The sequence below is a fragment of the Lactuca saligna genome, chromosome 7 (genome assembly GCF_052625555.1).
Source record: "Lactuca saligna cultivar CGN05327 chromosome 7, ASM5262555v1, whole genome shotgun sequence".
Lineage (NCBI taxonomy): Eukaryota > Viridiplantae > Streptophyta > Magnoliopsida > Asterales > Asteraceae > Lactuca > Lactuca saligna.
In genome coordinates this window covers 72,676,124-72,692,870 of record NC_136423.1, presented here as the reverse complement: position 1 = coordinate 72,692,870, position 16,747 = coordinate 72,676,124, and positions in this window count along the sequence as shown.

Below are 16,747 nucleotides of genomic sequence, written 5' to 3'. Positions count from 1 at the left end.
GAGCCTATTAGCATGTCTACTAGTATGTCATTTTAATATGATTCTTGCGTTATGATTTCATCTTGGCTTAACTTCTTCCTTTTAGGGTCTCAACTTACTCAATCAGGTTCAACATTTTCCACTTTCAATGTTGAGAACTTTTTAACCAATGATCCCTCTATAAAAATCGAAAACACATATGCTCCATGTCTCGGGGGGGGGGGGGGGGGGGGGGGGGGGCTGAAGCTACAAATCCTGATCCTAAGAAGAGGAAGCTTACTTTGGATCTTGGTCAGGAAGTTTTTTGAGGGTCTAGGCCCTTTTGAAATCAAACAAAAGTTCATCATTCTAACCCAAACTATAAGTTATATTATACTATATTAAATGTGTTTTATTTTATGAACTTTTCAATTTACAAAAAAGGTTTCTTCTTCAGGATACTACCCTCATGTTGAAGGGCATCGAGGAGATCAAAAAAGATTTTGAGGCCTCGAAGAGATAGTTGGAGATCAAGATGTTCGAAAAAAGAAAGAATGGATAAAGAAAAGAGAAATATTTTGGGCTCAAGATTAAAGGTCTTCCTACCAATATTAAGGAGGTATCAAAGACAGGTTTTGATCTTGAGGATAGGATTGAGGAGATAACCAATGAGGCGAAGGGTTTTACTATGCGGTTTGAAAATGTTGAATGTTGAGGATGAGGCATGTGAATAGGTTGAAGAGGTGGGTGAAAGTGAAGATACGATATGAGAAGGAGAGAAGGAGGTTAAAGATGTTGAGGACCCGAAGATTGTTGATGGTGCAGCCCCTTGAGGGTTTTGTTTGTTTGAATTTCTTATTGATTATGCTAAAAACTTTTATCTTTTGTTTATGTTTAAAGACAATATTTTGGGTTGTAATGGTTTAATTAGGTTTCAATATGCTCAAGGGAGCATAGTATTTTAACCTTTTGAATATTATCTAACATATAGAATATCTTGGTTGTTAACTACTTGAAAAAGTCCTATTTATCGAATCCTAAGAAGCTAAAGTAAATAGATTTTGGAGGAATGTATTTTATAAATCTTTAAACATTGTTAAGAAAATTTTCTTAGTTTTTGTTGAAAATGGTAAAAAGTTTTAAGTCTTCATGTCTCTGAAAGAATGAATTTTTATCGAAAATACTATATTTGAAAAAGGTTAGTTGAAAAGTATTCAAGATTAATGTTGTGGCTGAAAACTTATGACTAACATGATCTTGACTAAGATCTTGGTCTATCATCAGCAGGATTCAAAGTAAACATGTTCAAGATGTTGGATAAGATCTTAGTCGAGATCTTGGGCAAGATCTTTACTAAGATCTTAGTCAAGATCTTGATCAAGATCATGAAGGGTACTAAATTAATTCATTATTCTATCTTTTATTCTCCTGTATGATTCAGGTGTTGAAAACGTCAATGAAGACCCAACCAAATCGGAATTATCATAGGAAACATGAAGAAAAGACTTGGTCATTAGGAAATCCAAGATAAGAGAAGACTGATCATCAAGAATCTCATAAGAGAATATTTTAGAATCGATTAAGTAGTTCAATTACTAAGAAATCATGACTATCAAGTAAGAATGAAATTTAATATCGAGACGTATATAATTTTATGTTTTTTTTCAATAAGAGTAAGACACTCAATTACCTCAACAACTGTAAGAACGTGTAAAAGACCGACTCTCTCAAACTACTAACATCCATATTTATAGGTGAACGATAAAGGAGTCGGTTAGATGATAACCAATAAGGTTATGACACCTAAGTTGTGACCGAAGATACAAAAATTTAAGTATGATCACTTCGAAACTTAAGGTGATCAATTTTGAAACTAACATTACAAAGAAGACAAAGTATTGCGGTTATAGCTTTCGCAAAAGACTAATACACAACATCTACTAAATTTCGAGCCCTAACATTTTGTTTTGCTCATGATGCATGCATTTAATTAGTTAGTCCATGTTTCCATATTTCTAGCTAGTGGCCTATTTTGGCTATCGTCCCATGATTTGCCATTAAGTTTAGCAGTAGTACATAACTTGCATCTTTAGATTCATGTATTGCATCTTTTATGAAATCAAGCTGAAACTTGTTCCAAGTCTCGTTTCTTCTCTATGTTGTTCTTATTAGGAGACTCGTCATCTCAAATTAGCCTCTATCATAAACCCTTCGATTTCAAGATCAAGTAGAAAATTTGAAAGGTAATTCTTAACCCTAGAATGTGATGTTTCTTGAAAAGTCAATTTCATGTTGAATTTGGAAGTAGGCTCTTGAAAACATGTCTTGTAGTGAATTAGAAAACATCAAAGAATCAATAGTTCGGAATTTTTAAACATGAAGCTTCATAAGGTGTGTATATGTGTGTAATTTGAGTTGTATGGGAGGTAAGGAAGTAGAAGAAGGGGTGGGGAAGGTGGGGGTGGTTTTTTCCTTTACTGATGTGTCAAGAGGGTCAAGTGAAAAGGATACATGGGGTTTGCTAACGGAATACGTTAACAAGTGTTATCTCCAAGACCAAATCCTCAATGAAACCTCGTTTTTTGGATGTAATCTACAAGGTGGAATGTTGTTGGACCAAATCCAAATAACAGAAGAAACCACATGAACCAATTTTGCAATTTTGTCTAAAATAAATGTTTGATTGGTATGGTTTTAATTTTGCCATTGATAGTAGGTTAGAACTTCATTAACCATGGTTATGTTGGTTAATGTAATGTCTGTGTTTCCAGGCTTGCCATTTTTAGCGATGTAATAGTCTAGGTTAACCTTTGTAACCCGTTTTGAAATAATAAGATTGTATTATTTGAGTATTATGTGTTTTGTGCTTAATTGCTTAATTATGTGGTTTGATTAATTAAGAATAAAAATAAGCGTCAAAATTTAAGTATAAAATAAACTTGATATCTTTAGATAATGTTGTAGTAGTTGAAACAAGGTTTCCGAAGATATAAAGAATACCGAAATCCGAGTTATAATGAGGAAATTATGACCTGTCGAAGTTTCGCGACAGAACCGGCACCGCAGAATAACGTAAAAAGTGAAATTTATGTTAGAGTGATATTTAGCCTTAGTGATCTAAACAAGAATCGAAGATCTCGTTGTTAGTATCAAAGCGATAAAAAGTTAGGCGAGAACGGACGTCAAACGAAGAAGTTATGAATTTATAACGAAATTTTCTGTCCCGGCCTATTAAAAATAAATAATAAAAATAAATTCAAAATTAGCCGACAGAGTCTAAACGAAAGTTGTAGAGCGTAGTCTCACCTTTTTGTGGATATAAAGAACGTCAAAAACGGAGTTCGTATGAAGAAGATATGAATTCCGAAGTTTATTAATTAATTTGTATTTATTTTTAAATCAAAATTCGGAAGCATTATCCGAAGGCGAGTCACAAGTCTGATCCGACTTACGCGCCGCGTACAGCCAAAGTGTCAACACTTCGGATGACGCATGCAATGACGCATTTCGGAAGCAGTACGCGCTGCGTACTGCTGTACGCCCCGCGCAACTCGGGCTTCCAGCCTCTATAAAAAGGATCCGAAGGCAGCCGAAAGTTTTGTTCATTTCTTCTCTTCTCTCTCCCGTTTTGCATCGTTTTGCGTGCCAGAAATACCCTGAAGCCCCGGTAATATTCCCGAGTCCCGAAGCGAGTCCCGAGATCCCGAAGATCCCGAGAAGTGCGGTTTCCGAGCCGAAGCTCTGCCCGCGAGAAGTTCGATTTTTGTGGAGATCTTCCAAATCTGCTGTGGATTACTACTTCTGCAAGCTGTAGTGCTGTCCGATCATCTTCTGATCAAGTGAGTGTATACTACCTTTCATAAACGCAATAATAATACAAGTATGGTTTGAGTGTATTAAGTTTATTGTCGTTTATACGTGTGAATGCGTTGTTACTTTCTCCTAACGTATAACTATAAAGTATTTTATACGAGATACGTGTTATGTGTATATTTTGTTGTTATGTGTGTGAATGTATATTCACTTTCTTCTATCTTACAGATATGATTATTTCTATATGAAATACGTGTTATGTGTGTGTGCCTCATCTGTTATATGGAAAATGTATTGATCAAGCATGCTATACAGGTTTTGAAAATATGTATAAAAATGTATGTTTTTATCTACTAATATGTTGGGTAGAACATGGGTAGATAGTTGGTGTGTAATAAACAGATGAGAGGCCTCGTTGTTGTTTTGATCCAGTCATCTAGCGGAATTTAGATGACGACCACGGACTTTTCTAGACAGTCCAGTGGAACGCTAGCAGGCTCATAACCTGTAGGTGTTAATGAACTTGGGTGTTCATTCGCTGTATTCCATCCCCCTCATGGTTGCCTTATTTGACTTATATTGCTGAGGAACCCCCGCAGCATGTGTTGTCACCCTGATGAAAATATTCTTAGATTAGGTCCCTTGTGTTAGTTATTTTAGGAACATAAAGTGAGAATAACGGGAATGGGTAACTGGGTTATTGTTGGTTGATAATAATTAATTTAATTATTTATTGTGGGTTGAAAACCCTATATGCTCACCAGGCTCCCAAGCCTGACCCACTCAGTTTTATTTATATTACAGGAAGTGGCGCAAGGGCGTAAGATGGATGAACCATCAAGTTGTTTTGTTTACAAGTCTGTATATGTAAATATTTTTTGAATGACTTGTAATGTTATCGTTTATGCTTGTTGGTCTATATCGGAACATGACACCCCGAGTTTTGATTATATAATGAAAAAAATACATTTCTTTTATGAAATGCTTTGGTAAACATTGTTTTATCATGTTTTGTTTTTGGGAACAAATTCTGCAACTCTTTCAAATCAAAAGGATTTACTCTGAATTTATTTTAAAAGCATAAATGAAAATCGGTCTTTTCTGGCCGAGATTTTGGGGATGTCACAGTTGGTATCAGATCATTAGTTTAAGCGAACTAGGAATTTTTAGGATTTCTAGACTTAAACTTAGAATGCTAAGTGGAATTTTGAGATGTGTGTCTGTTATGTTTTAGACACGAGCACTAGTTTATTTCAGGAAAGTTGCCTAAAATGCTTTATGTGCTAAATGTTATATGTTGCCATATATGATATCATTTGTTCGGATCTATGGTCTGTTGCCAACCGGATCTAGAAACTTTATGTGTGTAGGATTCTAAGAGTACGTCTACGATATTAGAACTAGCATGTAAATGTTTCGGAGTGATAAGGATGATTTGAATATCTATCGTGAATAAGGATCTAATTTCACCTTATTCGGTGTGTAGATAAAAAAAATGGTGAGAACAAGAAGTGGAGTTGGAAATGTTGATAAAAACAGGAATCAACCACCAGTGATTGAGCAAAGACCTGTCATAGCAGCAGCACCTGAGCCGATAACAATGGCCGGTGTACAATTGATGATTCAGACGATGTTGGATCGTCAGATGGATGAAACTAGACGGTTGCTTCAACAAAATCGTGAAGAACTTTCAATCCGTGTGTAAGAGCCTGAACTGAATGAAGGGCACTCGGAAGGTGGAAACTTCAGTGGGTCTGTTGGTCCAGCCAACCCACCGATAGTTAGGCAAGAGAACCGCGATGGAAGGAATGATGGAATGGGTTGCAAGTACAAGGACTTTTTGACTTGAAAACCATCGATCTTCAATGGAAAGAAGGATCCGATTGGGGTTATGGATTGGATCTCCGAAATAGAGCTAGCCTTCATGACGTGTGGCTGCAGAGGTAAGTTGCAAACTATCTATGCCGTGCGTCAATTCCGAGGTGGAGCCGTTCGTTGGTGGAACACTCTAGGGAAGACTTTGAGCCCTAATGAGCCACTGCAATTGTCATGGGCAGAGTTCTTGGTGCAGTTTAAGCGCAAGTTCTACTCGGCTAAAAATCTGTTAGAGTTGGAGAACAAGTTCCTGACATTAACTAAGGGCAGCATGTCAGTTGATGAATACACCAATAACTTCACTGATAAGATGGAGTTTTCCTTGCGTATTGTTCCAGAAGAGCTGACTAAGTTGGATCGGTATGCGAAGGGACTTCCATGGGAGTACGAGGTACCAGTACGTCAGGCACATACTCTAGAGGTAGCTATCTGGGCTGCCAAGTCTGTTGAGAACATGATAAAGGGGAGAACCACCAACAAGGTTGAGGCTGGTGAGAAGAGCAAGTTTGAGGGAACATCTGGTTCCGGTAAAAAAAGTAAATTTTCGAAATCTGATTCGAAAAGGTTTGGTGGGGGAAAAGGAGGGGAAGCGAAGTGGTGTGAAAAGTGTAAGAAAAAGCACTTTGGGAAATGTAGCGAGGATGTGACTTGCTACAAGTGTGGAAAGGTTGGACATTTTGCCAATGAATGTTCGAACAACAAAAGGATGTGTTTTGGTTGTAATGAAGAGGGGCACATTTTGAAAGACTGTCCGAAGAAGAAGGAGGCAGCTAAGCCCAACATTCCACCAAAGCCGAAGGCGAGAGCATTCCAGATGACACTGAAAGCTGCTAAGGATGAAGCTGATGTCGCTTCAGGTACCTTTCTCGTTAACAATTTTCCTGCCCAAATTTTATTTGATTCTGGAGCCAACTACTCCTTTATATCGCATGAATTTGGTAGAAAACTAGCTTTGCCTATTGATAGACTAGATAATGCTTTATTAGTCGACGTTGCTAGTGGCAAGTTTGTACCTGTTAGCCATCGTATGAGAAACATCTTAATCGACTTGAATGGGAATAAGTTCCGCGAGGAATTATTGCCTATCGAACTTAATGGTTTCGACATCGTGTTGGAAATGGATTGGCTTAGTGCCAATGATGCCGAAATTTTATACAGGAAGAAGATAGTGAAGGTAAACCCGCCTAGAAAAGATTCATTTATGGTGTATGGGGACAAACGCCGAGTAAATTATGGAATCATTTCCCTAATGAAAGCCAGAAAGTGTTTGACCAAGGGATGTACATCATATTTAGCTTCGTGATTGATGCTAAGAAGGAGAAGAAGGTGATGCAGAGTATTCCTGTGGTGTGTGATTATCCGGAAGTATTTCCCGAAGATGTTCCTGGATTACCACATGATAGACAAGTAGAGTTCAGAATAGACTTGTTACCAGGAACCACGCCAATAGCGAAAGCACCTTATCGATTAGCACCGACGGAGATGAAGGAGCTAATGATGCAACTTCAGGAGTTGTTGGACAAAGGTTTCATTAGACCTAGTTCATCACCCTGGGGAGCTCCGGTGTTATTCGTGAAGAAGAAAGATGGAAGTATGAGAATGTGCATTGATTACAGAGAGCTGAACAAGGCAACAATAAAGAATAGATATCCGTTGCCAAGGATTGATGACCTATTTGATCAATTGCAAGGTTCGAGCTATTTCTCGAAGATCGATCTAAGGTCAGGATATCATCAGCTGAAAGTAAGAGAGCAGGATATAGAGAAGACTGCATTCAGAACTAGATATGGACACTATGAGTTCTTGGTTATGTCGTTTGGACTAACCAATGCTCCGGCAGCATTCATGGATTTAATGAATAGGGTTTGTAATCTGTTCCTTGATAAATCTGTGATAGTGTTCATCGACGACATTCTGATTTACTCAAAAAGCCAGGAGGAGCATGGCAGACACTTGCGAGAAGTGTTAGAAGTCTTGAAGAAGGAGAAGTTGTATGCTAAGTTCTATAAATGTGATTTTTGGATTCGTGAAGTCCAATTCTTGGGTCACGTGGTCAACCAAGAAGGGATAATGGTTGATCCAGCAAAGATTGAAGCTATAATGAAGTGGGAACAACCGAAAAGTCCCACGGAGATCCGAAGCTTTTTAGGATTAGTCGGATATTACCGAAGGTTTATCCAAGGCTTTTCTTCGATCGCTAGTCCGTTGACAGCTTTGACCCACAAAGGAGCTACTTATGCTTGGAGTGATAAGCATAAAGAAGCATTCGAGAAGTTAAAGAAGAAGCTATGCGAGGCACCGATACTTTCTCTACCCGATGGAGTTGAAGACTTCGCCGTTTATAGCGATGCGTCTGGGGTTGGATTGGGTTGTGTTTTGACCCAAAGAGAAAAGGTGATAGCATACGCGTCTCGACAGCTGAAAGAGCATGAAAAGAACTACTCGACTCATGATTTGGAGTTGGCAGCGGTAGTTTTCGCTCTGAAGATATGGAGGCATTACCTCTATGGCACTAAGTGCAAACTTTTCACTGATCATAAGAGTCTCCAATATCTCTTTAATCAGAAGGAATTGAATACGAGGCAACGACGCTGGCTGGAATTACTCAAGGACTACGACTGCGAGATACTTTACCACCCCGGTAAGGCTAATGTTGTTGTTGATGCTCTCAGTCGGAAAGTCAATCTTGAAAGGAAAAGGCCAAGAGCGTTGAGAATTGAAGTTGTCTCTACCATTGTGGAAAGTATAAAGAAAGCTTAAGAGGAAGCTTCTGAGAAAAATGACCGAAAGGAGGAATGTTTGGGTAAAACGTTGGTGTTTAGTACAAACGGTCATGGACTGAAGGATTCCAAGATCGTATGTGGATACCTAAGACAGGAGGAATCAGAGATATTCTGATGGAAGAAGCTCACAAGACCATGTACTCGATTCATCCCGGTAGCACTAAAATGTATAGGGACCTGAAACCCTACTACTGGTGGCCGACGATGAAGCTTGATGTTGCAAAGTATGTGGCTGAGTGTGTGACTTGTGCGAGAGTCAAGACATAACATCAGAAACCGTATGGGAGTTTAGAACCTTTGCCTGTGCCTATGGGTAAATGGGAAGACATTGTTATGGATTTTGTCACTAAACTGCCCAGAACAAAGAATGGTCACGACATGATTTGGGTGGTCGTTGATCGATTCACTAAGAGTGCGCATTTCATAGCAGCCAAGGAGAAATGGTCTATGGAAAAGCTTGCGAATTCTTATGTGAAAGAAATTGTGAGACTTCACGGTGTTCCGCTAACAATTATGTCGGATCGTGATAGTCGTTTCACCTCAAGGTTTTGGAAATGTCTACAAGAGGAAATGGGTACCAAGTTATGTTTAAGTACAACTTACCATCTGCAGACTGATGGTCAGAGTGAAAGAACGATACAAACACTTGAATATATGCTGAGAGCATGTACCTTGGAATTCCTAGGTAATTGGGATGAACATTTACCGTTGGTAGAATTTTCCTATAACAATAGTTTTCACTCGAGCATTAAGATGGCACCTTATCAAGCTTTGTATGGACAGAAGTGTCATACACCGTCTTGTTGGCTTGAGGCTGGGGAAAAGCAGTTTATGGGACCAGAGATGGTTCATCAGACTGCTGAAAAGTTGAAAATAATTAGGGAAAGAATGTTAGCAGCTCAAGATCATCAAAAGAGTTATGCTGACAAAAAGCGAAGACCGATGACTTTTGAAGTTGGGGATTCGGTTTTGCTTAAAGTCTCGCCGTGGAAGGGACTTATAAGATTTGGTAAAAGGGGAAAGTTGAGTCCAAGGTTTATTGGACCGTTTAAAGTTCTTCAGAGGATTGGGAACCAAGCTTACAAGCTCGAACTACCAGAAGAACTAAATGGAATTCATAACACTTTTCATGTGTGTTATTTACGGAAGTTCATGGGGGAAGTTCCCGACATGATTCCACTTTTGGAGTTGAGAATTGATGAGAACAAAAGATTGATTGAAGAACCAGAGGCAATCGTTGACCGCAAGACAAAGAAGTTGCGACGCAAGATGGTCGAGTTAGTGCTTGTCCGATGGAAACACACGAATGGGCCGAATCTCACCTGGGAGACGGAAAGTAACATGTTGAGTCGCTATCTGCATTTGTTTGTTGATGTGTGATTCCGGGGACAGAATCATTCTAAGGTGGAGAGAATTGTAACGCCTGTGTTTCCAGGCTTGCCATTTTTAGCGATGTAATAGTCTAGGTTAACCTTTGTAACCCGTTTTGAAATAATAAGATTGTATTATTTGAGTATTATGTGTTTTGTGCTTAATTGCTTAATTATGTGGTTTGATTAATTAAGAATAAAAATAAGTGTCAAAATTTAAGTATAAAATAAACTTGATATCTTTAGATAATGTTGTAGTAGTTGAAACAAGGTTTCCGAAGATATAAAGAATACCGAAATCCGAGTTATAACGAGGAAGTTATGACCTGTCGAAGTTTCGCGACAGAACCGGCACCGCAGAATAACGTAAAAAGTGAAATTTACGTTAGAGCGATATTTATCCTTAGTGATCTAAACGAGAATCGAAGATCTCGTTGTTAGTATCAAAGCGATAAAAAGTTAGGCGAGAACGGACGTCAAACGAAGAAGTTATGAATTTATAACGAAATTTTCTGTCCCGGCCTATTAAAAATAAATAATAAAAATAAAGTCAAAATTAGCCGATGGAGTCTAAACGAAAGTTGTAGAGCGTAGTCTCACCTTTCCGTGGATATAAATAACGTCGAAAACGGAGTTCGTATGAAGAAGATATGAATTTCCGAAGTTTATTAATTAATTTGTATTTATTTTTAAATCAAAATTCGGAAGCATTATCCGAAGGCGAGTCACAGGTCTGATCCGACTTACGCGCCGCGTAAGTGAGTACGCCCCGCGTACAACCAAAGTGTCGACACTTCGGATGACGCATGCAATGACGCATTTCGGAAGCAGTATGCGCTGCGTACTGCTGTACGCCCCGCGTAACTCGGGCTTCCAGCCTCTATAAAAAGGATTCGAAGGCAGCCGAAAGTTTTGTTCATTTCTCCTCTTCTCTCTCCTGTTTTGCATCGTTTTGCGTGCCAGAAATACCCCGAAGCCCTGGTAATATTCCCGAGTCCCGAAGCGAGTCCCGAGATCCCGAAGATCCCGAGAAGTGCGGTTTCCGAGCCGAAGCTCTGCCCGCGAGAAGTTCGATTTTTGTGGAGATCTTCCAAATCTGCTGTGGATTACTACTTCTGCAAGCCGTAGTGCTGTCCGATCATCTTCTGATCAAGTGAGTGTATACTACCTTTCATAAACGCAATAATAATACAAGTATGGTTTGAGTGTATTAAGTTTATTGTCGTTTATACGTGTGAATGCGTTGTTACTTTCTCCTAACGTATAACTATAAAGTATTTTATACGAGATACGTGTTATGTGTATATTTTGTTGTTATGTGTGTGAATGTATATTCACTTTCTTCTATCTTACAGATATGATTATTTCTATATGAAATACGTGTTATGTGTGTGTGCCTCATCTGTTATATGGAAAATGTATTGATCAAGCATGCTATACAGGTTTTGAAAATATGTATAAAAATGTATGTTTTTATCTACTAATATGTTGGGTAGAACATGGGTAGATAGTTGGTGTGTAATAAACAGATGAGAGGCCTCGTTGTTGTTTTGATCCAGTCATCTAGCGGAATTTAGATGACGACCACGGACTTTTCTAGACAGTCCAGTGGAACGCTAGCAGGCTCATAACCTGTAGGTGTTAATGAACTTGGGTGTTCATTCGCTGTATTCCATCCCCCTCATGGTTGCCTTATTTGACTTATATTGCTGAGGAACCCCCGCAGCATGTGTTGTCACCCCGATGAAAATATTCTTAGATTAGGTCCCTTGTGTTAGTTATTTTAGGAACATAAAGTGAGAATAACGGGAATGGGTAACTGGGTTATTGTTGGTTGATAATAATTAATTTAATTATTTATTGTGGGTTGAAAACCCTATATGCTCACCAGGCTCCCAAGCCTGACCCACTCAGTTTTATTTATATTACAGGAAGTGGCGCAAGGGCGTAAGATGGATGAACCATCAAGTTGTTTTGTTTACAAGTCTGTATATGTAAATATTTTTTGAATGACTTGTAATGTTATCGTTTATGCTTGTTGGTCTATATCGGAACATGACACCCCGAGTTTTGATTATATAATGAAAAAAATACATTTCTTTTATGAAATGCTTTGGTAAACATTGTTTTATCATGTTTTGTTTTTGGGAACAAATTCTGCAACTCTTTCAAATCAAAAGGATTTACTCTGAATTTATTTTAAAAGCATAAATGAAAATCGGTCTTTTCTGGCCGAGATTTTGGGGATGTCACAGTTGGTATCAGATCATTAGTTTAAGCGAACTAGGAATTTTTAGGATTTCTAGACTTAAACTTAGAATGCTAAGTGGAATTTTGAGATGTGTGTCTGTTATGTTTTAGACACGAGCACTAGTTTATTTCAGGAAAGTTGCCTAAAATGCTTTATGTGCTAAATGTTATATGTTGCCATATATGATATCATTTGTTCGGATCTATGGTCTGTTGCCAACCGGATCTAGAAACTTTATGTGTGTAGGATTCTAAGAGTACGTCTACGATATTAGAACTAGCATGTAAATGTTTCGGAGTGATAAGGATGATTTGAATATCTATCGTGAATAAGGATCTAATTTCACCTTATTCGGTGTGTAGATAAAAAAAATGGTGAGAACAAGAAGTGGAGTTGGAAATGTTGATAAAAACAGGAATCAACCACCAGTGATTGAGCAAAGACCTGTCATAGCAGCAGCACCTGAGCCGATAACAATGGCCGGTGTACAATTGATGATTCAGACGATGTTGGATCGTCAGATGGATGAAACTAGACGGTTGCTTCAACAAAATCGTGAAGAACTTTCAATCCGTGTGTAAGAGCCTGAACTGAATGAAGGGCACTCGGAAGGTGGAAACTTCAGTGGGTCTGTTGGTCCAGCCAACCCACCGATAGTTAGGCAAGAGAACCGCGATGGAAGGAATGATGGAATGGGTTGCAAGTACAAGGACTTTTTGACTTGAAAACCATCGATCTTCAATGGAAAGAAGGATCCGATTGGGGTTATGGATTGGATCTCCGAAATAGAGCTAGCCTTCATGACGTGTGGCTGCAGAGGTAAGTTGCAAACTATCTATGCCGTGCGTCAATTCCGAGGTGGAGCCGTTCGTTGGTGGAACACTCTAGGGAAGACTTTGAGCCCTAATGAGCCACTGCAATTGTCATGGGCAGAGTTCTTGGTGCAGTTTAAGCGCAAGTTCTACTCGGCTAAAAATCTGTTAGAGTTGGAGAACAAGTTCCTGACATTAACTAAGGGCAGCATGTCAGTTGATGAATACACCAATAACTTCACTGATAAGATGGAGTTTTCCTTGCGTATTGTTCCAGAAGAGCTGACTAAGTTGGATCGGTATGCGAAGGGACTTCCATGGGAGTACGAGGTACCAGTACGTCAGGCACATACTCTAGAGGTAGCTATCTGGGCTGCCAAGTCTGTTGAGAACATGATAAAGGGGAGAACCACCAACAAGGTTGAGGCTGGTGAGAAGAGCAAGTTTGAGGGAACATCTGGTTCCGGTAAAAAAAGTAAATTTTCGAAATCTGATTCGAAAAGGTTTGGTGGGGGAAAAGGAGGGGAAGCGAAGTGGTGTGAAAAGTGTAAGAAAAAGCACTTTGGGAAATGTAGCGAGGATGTGACTTGCTACAAGTGTGGAAAGGTTGGACATTTTGCCAATGAATGTTCGAACAACAAAAGGATGTGTTTTGGTTGTAATGAAGAGGGGCACATTTTGAAAGACTGTCCGAAGAAGAAGGAGGCAGCTAAGCCCAACATTCCACCAAAGCCGAAGGCGAGAGCATTCCAGATGACACTGAAAGCTGCTAAGGATGAAGCTGATGTCGCTTCAGGTACCTTTCTCGTTAACAATTTTCCTGCCCAAATTTTATTTGATTCTGGAGCCAACTACTCCTTTATATCGCATGAATTTGGTAGAAAACTAGCTTTGCCTATTGATAGACTAGATAATGCTTTATTAGTCGACGTTGCTAGTGGCAAGTTTGTACCTGTTAGCCATCGTATGAGAAACATCTTAATCGACTTGAATGGGAATAAGTTCCGCGAGGAATTATTGCCTATCGAACTTAATGGTTTCGACATCGTGTTGGAAATGGATTGGCTTAGTGCCAATGATGCCGAAATTTTATACAGGAAGAAGATAGTGAAGGTAAACCCGCCTAGAAAAGATTCATTTATGGTGTATGGGGACAAACGCCGAGTAAATTATGGAATCATTTCCCTAATGAAAGCCAGAAAGTGTTTGACCAAGGGATGTACATCATATTTAGCTTCGTGATTGATGCTAAGAAGGAGAAGAAGGTGATGCAGAGTATTCCTGTGGTGTGTGATTATCCGGAAGTATTTCCCGAAGATGTTCCTGGATTACCACATGATAGACAAGTAGAGTTCAGAATAGACTTGTTACCAGGAACCACGCCAATAGCGAAAGCACCTTATCGATTAGCACCGACGGAGATGAAGGAGCTAATGATGCAACTTCAGGAGTTGTTGGACAAAGGTTTCATTAGACCTAGTTCATCACCCTGGGGAGCTCCGGTGTTATTCGTGAAGAAGAAAGATGGAAGTATGAGAATGTGCATTGATTACAGAGAGCTGAACAAGGCAACAATAAAGAATAGATATCCGTTGCCAAGGATTGATGACCTATTTGATCAATTGCAAGGTTCGAGCTATTTCTCGAAGATCGATCTAAGGTCAGGATATCATCAGCTGAAAGTAAGAGAGCAGGATATAGAGAAGACTGCATTCAGAACTAGATATGGACACTATGAGTTCTTGGTTATGTCGTTTGGACTAACCAATGCTCCGGCAGCATTCATGGATTTAATGAATAGGGTTTGTAATCTGTTCCTTGATAAATCTGTGATAGTGTTCATCGACGACATTCTGATTTACTCAAAAAGCCAGGAGGAGCATGGCAGACACTTGCGAGAAGTGTTAGAAGTCTTGAAGAAGGAGAAGTTGTATGCTAAGTTCTATAAATGTGATTTTTGGATTCGTGAAGTCCAATTCTTGGGTCACGTGGTCAACCAAGAAGGGATAATGGTTGATCCAGCAAAGATTGAAGCTATAATGAAGTGGGAACAACCGAAAAGTCCCACGGAGATCCGAAGCTTTTTAGGATTAGTCGGATATTACCGAAGGTTTATCCAAGGCTTTTCTTCGATCGCTAGTCCGTTGACAGCTTTGACCCACAAAGGAGCTACTTATGCTTGGAGTGATAAGCATAAAGAAGCATTCGAGAAGTTAAAGAAGAAGCTATGCGAGGCACCGATACTTTCTCTACCCGATGGAGTTGAAGACTTCGCCGTTTATAGCGATGCGTCTGGGGTTGGATTGGGTTGTGTTTTGACCCAAAGAGAAAAGGTGATAGCATACGCGTCTCGACAGCTGAAAGAGCATGAAAAGAACTACTCGACTCATGATTTGGAGTTGGCAGCGGTAGTTTTCGCTCTGAAGATATGGAGGCATTACCTCTATGGCACTAAGTGCAAACTTTTCACTGATCATAAGAGTCTCCAATATCTCTTTAATCAGAAGGAATTGAATACGAGGCAACGACGCTGGCTGGAATTACTCAAGGACTACGACTGCGAGATACTTTACCACCCCGGTAAGGCTAATGTTGTTGTTGATGCTCTCAGTCGGAAAGTCAATCTTGAAAGGAAAAGGCCAAGAGCGTTGAGAATTGAAGTTGTCTCTACCATTGTGGAAAGTATAAAGAAAGCTTAAGAGGAAGCTTCTGAGAAAAATGACCGAAAGGAGGAACGTTTGGGTAAAACGTTGGTGTTTAGTACAAACGGTCATGGACTGAAGGTATTCCAAGATCGTATTTGGATACCTAAGACAGGAGGAATCAGAGATATTCTGATGGAAGAAGCTCACAAGACCATGTACTCGATTCATCCCGGTAGCACTAAAATGTATAGGGACCTGAAACCCTACTACTGGTGGCCGACGATGAAGCTTGATGTTGCAAAGTATGTGGCTGAGTGTGTGACTTGTGCGAGAGTCAAGACATAACATCAGAAACCGTATGGGAGTTTAGAAACTTTGCCTGTGCCTATGGGTAAATGGGAAGACATTGTTATGGATTTTGTCACTAAACTGCCCAGAACAAAGAATGGTCACGACATGATTTGGGTGGTCGTTGATCGATTCACTAAGAGTGCGCATTTCATAGCAGCCAAGGAGAAATGGTCTATGGAAAAGCTTGCGAATTCTTATGTGAAAGAAATTGTGAGACTTCACGGTGTTCCGCTAACAATTGTGTCGGATCGTGATAGTCGTTTCACCTCAAGGTTTTGGAAATGTCTACAAGAGGAAATGGGTACCAAGTTATGTTTAAGTACAACTTACCATCTGCAGACTGATGGTCAGAGTGAAAGAACGATACAAACACTTGAATATATGCTGAGAGCATGTACCTTGGAATTCCTAGGTAATTGGGATGAACATTTACCGTTGGTAGAATTTTCCTATAACAATAGTTTTCACTCGAGCATTAAGATGGCACCTTATCAAGCTTTGTATGGACAGAAGTGTCGTACACCGTCTTGTTGGCTTGAGGCTGGGGAAAAGCAGTTTATGGGACCAGAGATGGTTCATCAGACTGCTGAAAAGTTGAAAATAATTAGGGAAAGAATGTTAGCAGCTCAAGATCATCAAAAGAGTTATGCTGACAAAAAGCGAAGACCGATGACTTTTGAAGTTGGGGATTCGGTTTTGCTTAAAGTCTCGCCGTGGAAGGGACTTATAAGATTTGGTAAAAGGGGAAAGTTGAGTCCAAGGTTTATTGGACCGTTTAAAGTTCTTCAGAGGATTGGGAACCAAGCTTACAAGCTCGAACTACCAGAAGAACTAAATGGAATTCATAACACTTTTCATGTGTGTTATTTACGGAAGTTCATGGGGGAAG